General features: G+C 37.6%; 1 long non-coding RNA gene across 1 annotated transcript in view; it reads left to right on the top strand.

Moving 5' to 3' along the window:
* LOC125965338 (uncharacterized) overlaps nucleotides 1-12,604 on the top strand; it is a 242,496-nt gene that overhangs the window by 90,775 nt on the left and 139,117 nt on the right. The window contains exon 2 of the long non-coding RNA XR_007479103.1: nucleotides 3,249-3,355. This is a non-coding gene — a long non-coding RNA (uncharacterized LOC125965338). The remainder of the gene's footprint in view (nucleotides 1-3,248; nucleotides 3,356-12,604) is intronic.

Raw genomic sequence — 12,604 nt, 5'->3', positions numbered from 1 at the left:
CACACGTACAAATGAATTTTCTTCCTTTTAGATAAAATGGGGGAAAAGGACAGAGATGAATTCTGTTAGATATATTCTGACTCAGGACAAAGAGTCCAAATATTATGGTCATTTCAGAGTCATCCTTTGCCCAAACCTCAGACAGACATTGTTTTCCATGGTCTTCAATTCATCACCGCTGGTCCTCACACATTTTTGAGAGATTGGGTGTGTTTATGTGCTTTTCAAAAATTGCACATCGCACGCACTCTATTCCCCTGACTACAGCAATTTGCTTTGCTAAAATGACTTATTTGAATCCCAGACTTACTGTTCACCAGGCATGGGACTTTGGACAAATTGCTTAACTTCTCTGAGACTAAGTTCATTCATCTCTAAAATGAAGATAACTCTATGGCTTACGATGGCTGTAGGAATTAAAGCGAGATAATTTACGTAAAGCACCTAGTACAAATTCTGGGACATGGTAGTTATTCAGTAAATGTAATTTATCTTTTTTCCTTCCCTTTCCCTCTATCAAAATATATTCGCAGAAAGAAACTGAGGCTAGTCATTTATGTCAATACATGAGAATTTGTCGTTTTTTTTATTTCTTAGGATATTCTACAGAAGTAGACTTCTAATAATAGTGGTGATGATAATTATGCAGTGATGCTTACTGTGTACTTTCCTATGAGAGTTACTGGTTGGGTGGCTTTACAGAAGTTTAATATCAGAGAATTCGCTCCAGGCAGGCAGCTTTCTACTCTGCATGCAGGGAAGACTTACTCCAAGTCACATTCAGGGATGTGCTTGTGCAGGAAGCATTGAATGGCTATCTCAGGATGACCTATCATCAGAGCTCTATCCCAGCTGATTCAGGGTAAGAGTAATCATGAAAGTCAGGAACTACAAAATGCAGGTTTTGGGAAAGAAAGTAGGCCGAACTTCTACGAAAATTATTACAAAGAAGTAACAATAATTAGGAGAATGGCAAATATAATCTTTAGTTACTTGGTGCCCTGGTAGATATACAACAGCACAGACGACTTCAGGCTGGAGGATGTGAAAAACTCTGTGAGGGAGGCTTGAATTGTCTTTAAAGTACTTCTCAAAGACACTCCTGCTGGGATCCTTGTCAGAAGCGCCCTAAGTCTGTTTTTCTGGAGACATGAAACCCTTGATTCAAGGACTTGTAGAGAGAAGGCAAACAAAGATTTAAACTCTGTTCTCTCATTTTTCTGGAGGGCATACCTCATTTACAACAGGAGATTTAGATTATGTGATCCCGTAAAACTTGGCATAGAGAAATTGAAAGCAAATATTTATTCTGCAAGGATGGGTTAGCCGTGTTCACGTAGTGAGACTTACCTTGTACAACTCTAAAGAAGTTTATTGAGTTGTTAATGGAATGACGTTCTCTGTGATTAACAAATGTTAGGAAACTGCCGTCAGATTTCTGGTAAACATTTAATAATACTTGTGAATCAGACAACAGAAATGGAGTACAATCCGCTCCCCCTGACCCCTTAAAAAAAAAAGCCACATTTTCCTTTTGGCTCAAAGTCAGTATTAAGATGTTATTCAAAATAAGACTTTTTGCCCTATGGAATTGGCCTCTTTGTTACTATATATCCTTTAAGTTTCTGGGTTAGCACTGTGGGGAAACTGACACAACCTCAAAGGACCCTCAGTTAAATTTGCTTCATTTTGCTGATTCATATAAAGAAATACAGTACATAGTTTTTATTGAAAATACCCCAAATAATGCCTTAATCCTGATTTTGACCAAGGAAAATAAAAGGACTTTTTTTCTTTATTTTTCTCTCTCTACGTACGTGTGTCTGTGTGTGTGCATCTGTGTCTGTGTGTATGTATGAATGTATTTAAAAAGAATATTTGCGACTATATTGAGATCCTGAATGCGTAGACAAAGTTTCCTTGAACAAATGACTATGTTGTGTTGAAACTTCTTTTGGTGCTGATTCTACCTGATTAGTTTCAGCTCTTTAATAGCCTGGGGGTTGTCATAGTTGATGTCACAGGAGTCCAGAATATTGGCACTTTGACTTCAAAGAAGAGATCAAAGAGAATTTGTAGAGGAGTTCCAGGTGTGTTCTGTAACTGCTGGTAAAGAGAAGCAAACATTCATGATACATTAACTGTGTCTACACCACATAGAATGAAGTGGAGATTCGGTACTTGTTTAGTCATTAATCTGTTGTCTCCCTAGGCTGACAGAAAACATCAATTAGAATAAGTAGCTAATTGACAGAGCTCTACTTTGTCTTTTGTTTTATAGACAGTCCTAGTATATAGATACCAAATGTGTTGTTCTATCCTTGTGCACAATTCTTAAGATGACTTTGGGCCAGTCTAAACATTGCCTAGGAATTGTTTATCATGGATAATTTAATACTCCTCCTGAAGCATGTATCCTATTAATTTCTGCTTCAGAATTTCCAACAAGGCAAACATTTACACAAAGAGGGTGATTCCCTTGTAGCTGCAGGGGTGGATCAAGCCAGTGGTACCAAAATAGAAATGACTGTGTCCAGGTCCTCAAGACTTTAATCATATCCAGTGACTGTGCAAATTGTGCCAGGAGGAAGGAAGATGTGATGTCTCTCTGTGGCTGTGCAGTTTATCTTGTTGTGTATTTATTACATGGCTGCAATAGAGGGGTGACACTGTGGCTTTTCCCCCAACTCCATGTACCAGCTGTTAGTAGAAAGACATATTTGGCACATTTAAAAACACAGAGAATAGGGCAAGGCAAAGGAGGCGGAAGGATGTTAGGATAAAGGAAAATTTTCCAGACTTACCAACAATTTATTTTACAGAGGAAGTCCTTCTCCACTGCTTCTTGCTCATGGAAATCTTTTCACCTGCCTTGCCCAGGCCTTGATGATGATATCTGGGAGGTATTAAGCAATCCAGAAAATTTATTCATCAACTTGGATTCATCTTTATTAATGAAAGAGCAGAGAAATCAAAGTTATTTTCCTCCTCTCCCCAAAGTTCAGGATGTGTAATGCCTAATGGCTTGCTCCCTACTTGGAGCAAATACATTCGTCAAATTTGATACACTGACTCATAAATTATACGTTAGGGCCAAACCTGTTCTGTTACGAGAAATTAAGACTCCCTCTTGGCACATACTTTGGCTCTGGATTTGAACTGGATAAACAACATCTTTTGTTTAAATGCTGAATTTGGAAAGTAAACCAAAATATACAGGCAATCAGTGATCTCTCCATCTCTCACAGATATTGCTGGATTCAGGACAAGAAGCCTTGTGCACTTTGGGCTCCTCTCCGAAATTGGTGCCCTTCCGTAGGGCTTCTCACCCAATGAGTTTGACCGGGAGTTTGAGGTAAGTTCTAGGGGCTCTGGCTGTTGCAAGGAAGCAAGAGAAAAGAGTGGAGTCTGCCTAACAGAGACTCCTGGTCTAGTGTGAGAAGCATACTTGCTGCATGGAATTTAACCTGAATTCTAACACCTCAGAAATACCGCAGTCTAACCATTGGAACCAAAGCATAAGATCTGGGATGAATGCACTACATATGATCTGTAATTGTATTATTGGGAACTATGAATCAATAATGCTAGAAACACCTTTTTTTTTTTAATGAAAATGTTTGAGATCTGAAGAAAGAACAGACTAATAGCTGACTCTTCCCACTAAAGGAAAGCTTCAAAGAAGTCACTCAGTCAAGACAATGTATTGCCTGGTTTTCTAGAAGAAAAATAAAACATCTGGCACTTTTCAACTAATAGTGAAATAAATCTAAAAGCAGAGTTTTCTTCCTCTCTGAAATCAAGAGAATCCTTTAAGTTGTGAGGATATTATATTAAACTCTTTAATTCTTTGTGGGTATTTTAGATTTTAGCTGTCATTATAGATTACTTTTGATATCGTCATAAAAGTTTTCTAAACAGAGGTATTTCCAACTCTTGTAAATGTCAAAGCTACACCCAGCCTTCTCCTATGTCCTTAGAGGTGCCTATCCATTGCCTTTTCCTACAGGACCGGACTGACATTTGAGTGATGAAGCCCAGGGAAGCCAGACCCTGGTTAGGAGCAGGTAGAGTAGGTGAGCAGAGTTACCAGGTGGCCAGGCCATACTTGCAGTGATGTGAAACAAGGACTTACACATTGTGGCAGTATGTTTGGTGAAGCCTATTGAATCTGGAAATCAATTAAGAATGTATCTTTTGGATCTTGTTTTTTTGTTTTTGTTTTCTAGCATGAGCATCTGCTACGTGCCAAACACAATTCTATACTATCTCTTAGCGCCCTTGGCCTTACACACTGTAATACACCCTGAGTCTTTCCTTCATCACCTGTACTAACAACAGCATGGTCTGATAGAAAGTAGAAGGACTTTTGAATGAGAGTTCCAAGTTCATATCTGAGCACTGGCCCTCCCTTATGTGACCTTCGGCTCTTTATACTTCCTGAATCTCGCATTACTGACTTATAAGAATAAAAGCATCTCCTATATTTAAAATAGTTGGCAAGCTTAGTAAAATTTTTTTGCAGTTCTCATTTTATAATTGAGCAAAGTATTAAGGGAAACAGAGCAGTAAAAGAAGTGAAAGAAATGAAGCGTAGAAAATATTATTTATGAGGAAAAATGAAAGACCAGTTGTGACACAGGCAGCTTACGAACCAAGTGGGGGATGAGTTACCTGGGAAAAGATTTGAAAGATCTGCTGCTAAATGAGTCAACTGTATCCCAGAACTGGGCTCCAGACTTCCCCGCTGGCTTGTATGGTTGGATTGATAGTAAATGGGCCATCCTCGTTCTATTTGCCAGTACCATCTATCACAGGGCAGAGCCCATCCTTTGTGTATCAGGAGTAGTAGGCTGGTATTCTTGGTGAGAAGACAGGTAATTTGTGTAGAATCACTGTCCTGTTCTGAGTTCGAGTTTTATATTTAGAGCCTGTGGTACCTGAATCAAAGTTGAAGAGTTACAAGTTTCTCTTGGAAGCATGGGCTTTTCTGTCTGGCAAGGCTGTGTGGATTTACATAAAACTAAGAAAAACAGAGGGCTACATAGGCAAGTTCCTGGAAAAGGAAGAGATTACTAAATTTCTCCTGCTCTCTTGTTATTTGTTTTCTTTTCCAATTTTTCTCCCTCTTCATTGTCATAATGCTTCTGGATTCCTTTGGAAAATGAGCAGGGTCAACTTAGCAGTCACAGAGTTAGCACTGACCTGGCCAGGAGTCCAGCCAAGGGTGAATGACAGCAATATGTCAAGTCAGGGCTGTCTGAAGCAGAGTGAGCATGGAAGTTCCTGGGATCCATGGAGGTGGGGAGGGCACAGACTCTTGGCGGTCAGAGAATCATTAGGTCCCTGCTTCATAAATGTGGTTAAGTTATAATCCCAGCATAGAAACTGTGTCTGCTCTGCTACTGTATACACCCGATTGAGGTGGGTATCTAGGACCAGACAGCAGTCAGAAAGTTAGAGATATACAGGTACAATTTATCCCTGATCAAAAAACTCTAAAATTTCTTCAGTTGGCAGTCCAGAGGGAAGTGGAGACTCTGGGATGGGAGACACTCTGAATGGAGACCAAGATTGCATCGAGTGTGTAATCCACGAAGAGGAAATTGAAAGTTGATTGTGTTCAGATGGTCCATGGAATGTTGATTAATTCCAACAGGGAGAGCGGCCAGAAGTTGCGAGAGTGATGTCCTTCAGTGTGTGAGCCGTGCTAAGAACCAGTTCTCAGCTGCAGTGGCTGGGCTTAGATGGAAGTATGTGTAGTTTATCTGGAAGAACGACGGTAGAGTACACAGGCAGAGCTACAGTTAGGTGGGTAGGCCAGTGGATGGAGAATGAGCAAGGTCTCTTCTTAATGCTTCCAATTTAAGTGAAATAAGAAACAAGGTTATCAGCTGATGATGAGAAAGGGAGGAGTTGTGGGAGGTATGATTGGGAAGTAAGTGGCAGAGGAAACAAGATCACTGGAGATGAGCTGGTCCAGGAACTGGAAAAGCCAAGATAACAGAAAGATTTTCTGTAGGAATATGAAGGTCACAAGATCTGTGAAAAGACTGGTGATGAGAGAAAGAGAGTGAGTCATGAGCTGAACTCTTCAAAAAATGAGAGGCAGTCAGATGGATCTCTGTAGATCCATCTGAGATATTGGGTGCTATAATCACAGGCATAACTTTTAAATTGCTGAATGTTATGTTTTTGTTTTTGAGATGGGAAGAACAATGATCTCAAAGCAGCATTAAATGGCAAGGACAACTACTGTGTCTCCTGGTCTGGTAGCCCAAGGGTGAAAACAGCAAGACAATGAGAAGGCTCTAGGGGAAGCAGGTCCTCAAGGGAATCCAGATTTCAGATGAGGCAAGAATGTGTAGGGAACATTCACATAGGAGGTTGAGGATACATGGGGATTGTGCTGATGGCAGATCGGGATTGCGGAGAAGAGCAAGCAAGATGAGCATGGGCTCTGAAACTGGGTCCGATGAGGGGACAGAAAACGCCATATGGACATGACAGTCTGGGTGATAAGAGATGACTTAGGGATTTTGGAAGAATAAAAATATTCTTATGAGCATATTTTGGGGGCAGATATAGAGGCTATAAAATTTGGCTTTCTGATTATCATCATCAGACTGGTTCAGTGCTTGTCACAGCGGATATCACATTTGTTCTGTTAGTGTAAGTTCTATTTCCTGGAACATGTTTATTACTACTGACTCACTGGGCTTGAAATAATCTCAGAGGACTCTAGTTCACGTGTGTGTGTGGGGGGCGTGGTCAGTTTTATGGAGATATAATTTATATTCAGTAGGAAGTGAGACTTACCTTTTTTAGTGTATCATTTTATGAGTTTTTTTTTTTTTTTTTTTTTGCGGTACGCGGGCCTCTCACTGCTGTGGCCTCTCCCGTTGCGGAGCACAGGCTCCGGACTCGCAGGCTCAGCGGCCATGGCTCACGGACCCAGCCGCTCCGCGGCATGTGGGATCCTCCCAGACCGGGGCACGAACCCGTGTCCCCTGCATCGGCAGGCGGACTCTCAACCACTGCGCCACCAGGGAAGCCCCTCATTTTATGAGTTTTGATAAATGCATATACCACCAAATCGAGATCTAGACCAATTCTAGTAGCTCCCAACATTCACTTGTGCTTATAATCAACACCTTATTCCTAATCCTCAGCACTCGGCAACCATTGATCTGTTTTGGTCCCTATAAGTTTACCTTTTCCAGAACAACTAAGTAGAGTCATATAGTATGTGGGCTTTTGAGTCTAGCTCCTGTCATTTAAACATAATGCAGTTGAAATTCATTCTTGTTTTGTGTATCAGTAGTTGGTTCCTTTTTCTTGCTGAGTGTTGTTCCATTATATGGATATAATACAGTTTATTTGTGAATTTGCAAATTGAACAATATTTGTGTTATTTCTAGTTTTTGTTGATTATGAATAAAGCCACTGTAAACATTTAGTATGTATAAGTTTTTGTGGGAACATAAGTTTTCATTTTCCTTGGGTGAAAATCAAGGAGATAGTTGGATCATGTGGTAAATGTATGTTTAACTCATAAGAAACAGCAAAACTAATGTCCAAAGTGGCTGTAACATTTTGCATTCCTACCAGCAGTGCACGAGAGCTTCAGTTGCTTGTCATCCTTGCCAGTGTTGATATTGTCAGTTGTGTAAGATTTTTTATTTGCTTTTGTTTTTTAATCAAGTGGGTATGTGGTGTTGTCCCATTGTGGTTTTAATTTGCACTTTCCTAATGACTAAAGATGTTAGCATCTTTTCATATACGTATTTTCCATTTATTTGTATATCTTCTTAGTTAAAATCTTTTGCCTATAAAAATTTTTTTTCTTATTATTGAGTTTGGAGAGTTTAGATATTCTAGATACAGGTTCTTCACCTAACATGTCTTTCAAAAAGATTTTATCCAAGTCAGTTTTTATCTTAATTTTCTGAACAGTGTATTTGGAAGAACAGAAGTTTATATTTTAATAAATTTCAATGTATCAATTTCTTTTTTTTTTTTAAAGGATTGTGCTTTTGTATCTGACAAATCACTGGCTAACCCAGGGTCACAAGTATTTTTTTCTATGTTTTCTTCTAGGTATTTTATACTTCACAGTTTTACATTTAAATCTGTAATCCATTTTAAGTTAAATTTGTGGATAGTGTAAATAAAGGTCAAGGATCATTTTTTTTTTTTTTTTGTATATTCAAGTCCAATTTTTCCAGCACCATTTGTTGAAAAGACTGTCCTTTCTCGCTTGAATTCCCTTTGCACCTTCAGTAAAAAATTAGTTGACCGTATCAGTGTGGGTAAAATTCAGGGCTTTTCATTTTACTCCACTGAATATAGTTAGTACCATACTTCCTTGATTACTGTTGCTTTATAGAAAGCCTTGAAATCAGGCAGTGTGAGTTCTCCAACAGTACTGAGTCTTCTAATACATGAACATGCAATATATCTCCATTTACTTAGGTCTTCTTTCATTTCCTTCATCAGCTCTTGTAGTTTTCAATATATGGGTGTTGATAATCTTTTGTTAGATTTATACCTAATAATTTCATGCTTTTTGGTGCTATGGCAAATATACTTGATAAAAAAATTTACTGTATAAATTTAAGTTCCAATGGTTATTGTAAATATATCAAAATGAAATTGATTTTTTATATTGGCCTGTTATCTGTGACACTCTACTAGAGTTTTTGTAGAATCTTAGGGGTTTTTTTTTTTGTTGTCTGCAAATAGTAGTTTTGTTTTTTTTTTCCTTTCCCATTCTTATACCTTTTTATTTATTTTTCTTTTTTTATTGCACGGACTTCAAATTCCAGTATGATCTTAAATACAAGTGGTGAGAGTAGGTACCCTTGATTTTTTCATGATGTTAGGAGAAAAACATTGTGTTTCTACATTAAGTATGATTTAGCTGTACTCCTTATATAGATGGACTTGGTCAGACTGAGGAAGTTCCCTTTTTTTCCTAGCTGAGAATTTTTATTGTTAATGGATGTTGAATTTTATCAAATGACTTCTCTGCACCAAGGAGATATTTACATTCTTAAGTCTGTATATATAGTGAATAACATTATTGATTTTCTAATGTTGAACCAGCTCTGTATTCCCAGGATAACCTCATTTGGCCATGATGTATTATTTTATTTTGTAAATATTGCTGAATTTTACTTGCTAAGATTTTATTGAGGACTTTAACATCTATGTTGATTGAGACTGTTGGTTGGTAGTTTTCTATTCACTGTAATTTCTTCATGTGGTTTTGGTATCAGAGTAATGCTGGCCTCTTAACGTGAGCTGGAAAGTTTTCCTTTCTCCTCTAGTTTTTGGAAGATTTTATGTATAATTCATGTTATTTCTTCTTTAAGTTTTTGGTGGAATTGGTCCTGGAGTTTTTCTTGTTGGAAAGTTTTAACTACAAATTGAACTTCTTTAAGAGATAGTGATTCAGATTATTTATCTCATCTTGAGTATACTTTGGCAGTTAGCATCTTTCAAGGAATTTGTCCACTCCTTTTGGGTTGTTGAATTACTGATATTTGTATCTACTCCCTACCCTCTGTCATGTCCCCTTTCCTTCTCTTTTTCTGTCTACTTAGAGGTTTATTAATTTTATAGATATTTTTTAAAACCCAGCTTTCGGTTTCATTGATTTTCTTTATTTTTCTTTGTAAAATTTTGATTTTTCTCTTCTCATTTTTATAATTTTCTATTTGCTCTGCATTTAATTTGTACCCTTTTGCTAGTTTCTTAAGTTAGAAACGTAGGTAATTGATTTGAGCACTTTCTTCTTTTCAAATATAGATATTTAATGCTATAAATTTCCCTTATGATGTTCTCTTTGACCCATGAGTTATTTATGTCTGTTTAATTTCCAAATATGTAGAAATTTTCAATATATTTTTGTTATTGAAATCTAGGTTATTTTAGTATCATAGAACATACTTTGTATGCTTTTAATTATTATAAATTGGTCAGGATTTGTTTCATGGGGCAGAATGTGGTCTATCTTGTTGATGTTCCTTGTACACTTGAAAAGAATGGGTATTGTGCTGTTGTTTGTTTTATAAGTACCAGTTAGCTCACATTGGTTGCTAGTTTTGTTCAGGTTCCATATTCTTACTGATTTTCTTCTACTTGTTTTTACCAATTACAGGGACAGAGGAATATTTAAGTTTACAACTCTAATTGTGATTTTGTCCATTTCTGCTTTCAGGTCTGTCAGCTTTCACATTTGCGTTTTGGATCTTTATTGTTAGTTGCATACACATTTAGGATTGTAATGTTACTCTTTAACACTAAAAATATTCTTTGTTCTGAAATCCACTTTGTCTGACAATACAGTCACTGTATCTTTCTTTTGGCTAGCGTGTGTATGGTATATCTTTCCCATGTTTTTGCTTTTAACTGATTTGAGTTTTTAAATTCAAACTGGCTTTACTGTTTTTATTATTATCAATTTTTGGCCTCACTGCGTGACATGCAAGATCTTAGTTCCCCACCAGAGATTGAACCAGTGCCCCCTACTGTGGGAGCATGGAGTCCTAACCACTGGACCGCCAGGGAATTCCCAAACTGGTTTTATTGTAATCAGCATCTATTTGCATCTTGCTTTTTCTCATCTTCTGATAATCTCTGATTTTTATGTAGTTTTGACCATTTGCCTTTAATATTACTGATATGGTTGGATTAAAACCTTTTTTACTTGTTTTCTATTCCATTCTTTCTTTGTTCCCTTTTTTCTACATGCTTTTGGATTATTTTTAAATTTCCATTTTATTAAGCTCCATTATTGAATTATTTTTACATTTTAGAAATACTTTTCTCATGTCATACCATTGATAATATACGTCTCTAGGTAATTGCCATCTGCCTACATGAAATATTATACCTCTTAATGTGTAGGGTTAAGAACCTTACAACAGCATTCTTTCAATTCTACCTTCCCAGGCTTTGAGCTATTGTTGCTGCAGATTTTACTTTTATATATTCTATGAACACACAGTAAATTTGTACTGTTTTTACTTTAGACAGTCACTTTTCTTTTAATGCCATTAAAAATGAGAAGACTGTTTTCTATTTACTTTCATTTTAACTGTTTCCAGAGATCTTTAATTCTTTGTGTAAATCTCAGTTTCTGTCTTATATCATATTCTTTCTGCCTGAAGAACTTTCTTTTACATTTTATAATGCATGAGTGCAGGTAATTAATTGTCTCATCTTTTCTTTGTCTGGAAAAAGTCTTTAATTTGGCATCCTTTTTGAAGGATATTTTCATTTTGTGTAGAATTCTCAGTTGCAAGTTTTTTGTTTTTCTTGTTTGTTTTGGGGTTTTTTTCCCTTTCAACATGTCTTCTTGTTCTCGTACTTTCTGACTGAGAAATCTTTTTCAATTTTACCTTTGTTCCTCTGTACGTAATGTGGTCTTTTTCTCCGGTTGTTTTTAAGATTTTCTTTCTCTTTTTGGTTTTCAACATATTGTATATATGTCTATTTAAAAACTATATTTATCTTGCTTAGAAATCTCTGAGCTGTTGGGATCTGTGCATTTGATATCCCTCATTACTTTTGGAAAATTCCTGACCGGTATCTCTTTAAATCTTTATTGTTGCGTTCTCTCTCTTGTCTTCTAGGATTTCAGTTGCTTTACGTTAGACCATTTGATATCATATGATAGCCCTTGGATGCTCTCATCTTTTTTGGGGGGGGCTGTGTTGGGTCTTCGTTGCTGTGTGCAGGCTTTCTCTAGTTGTGGCGAGTGGGGGCTACTCTTCGTTGCATTGTGCGCAGGCTTCTCATTGTTGTGGCTTCTCGTGTTGAGGAGCACAGGCTCTAGGTGCACAGGCTTCAGTAGTAGTGGCTCGCAGGCTGTAGAGTGCAGGCTCAGTAGTTGTGGCGCATGGGCTTTGTTGCTCCACGGCATGTGGGATCTTCCTGGACCAGGGCTCGAACCCGTGTCCCCTGCATTGGCAGGTGGATTCTTAACCACTGAGCCACCAGGGAAGCCCCTCTCATCTGTTTTGTTCACTCTCTTTCTCCTTGTGTTTCAGTTTAGATAATTTCTATTGACCTGTCTTCACATTAGCTGACCTTTTTCTTCAGCCACGCGTCATGTCTATGGAAGTGATGGTTGAGGGCATTCTTCATTTCTGTTTCTGTGTATTTGTTTCTAGCATTTCCAATTGACTCTTCTTATAGTTTTCATATCTGCACCGAAATTCAATATCTGTTCACGCATGTTGAACACCTTTCTTGCTGGACCCTTTAATACGTTTATTATAGTGATTTTAAATTCACTATGTTGTGGCCCAGAATACGGGTTATCTCTTGTTCTGTCTGGTTCTGCCAGTTTCTTTTTCTCTTATCAATGGGTTGTTTTGTCCTGCTTTTTTGTATATCTCATAATTTTTCATTGAATAGTGGGTATCATGTATAGAATGGTAGAGCGTAAGGTAACTAGAGGTAACTAGTATTTATGCTTGGAAATGGGTCCACTATTCTTCTGCTGAGCTGTTACTGTAGGGTGTTAGTCAGTCTAGTCAGAGGTGAGCTGGGTTTGGGTTTTGTTGTTGCTATGGGTTCAGGTTTTGTTGTT

Source organism: Orcinus orca, chromosome 9 (assembly GCF_937001465.1).
Source record: "Orcinus orca chromosome 9, mOrcOrc1.1, whole genome shotgun sequence".
In the NCBI taxonomy this organism is placed as follows: Eukaryota; Metazoa; Chordata; class Mammalia; order Artiodactyla; family Delphinidae; genus Orcinus; species Orcinus orca.
This window is presented reverse-complemented; position numbering and strand designations above follow the sequence as displayed.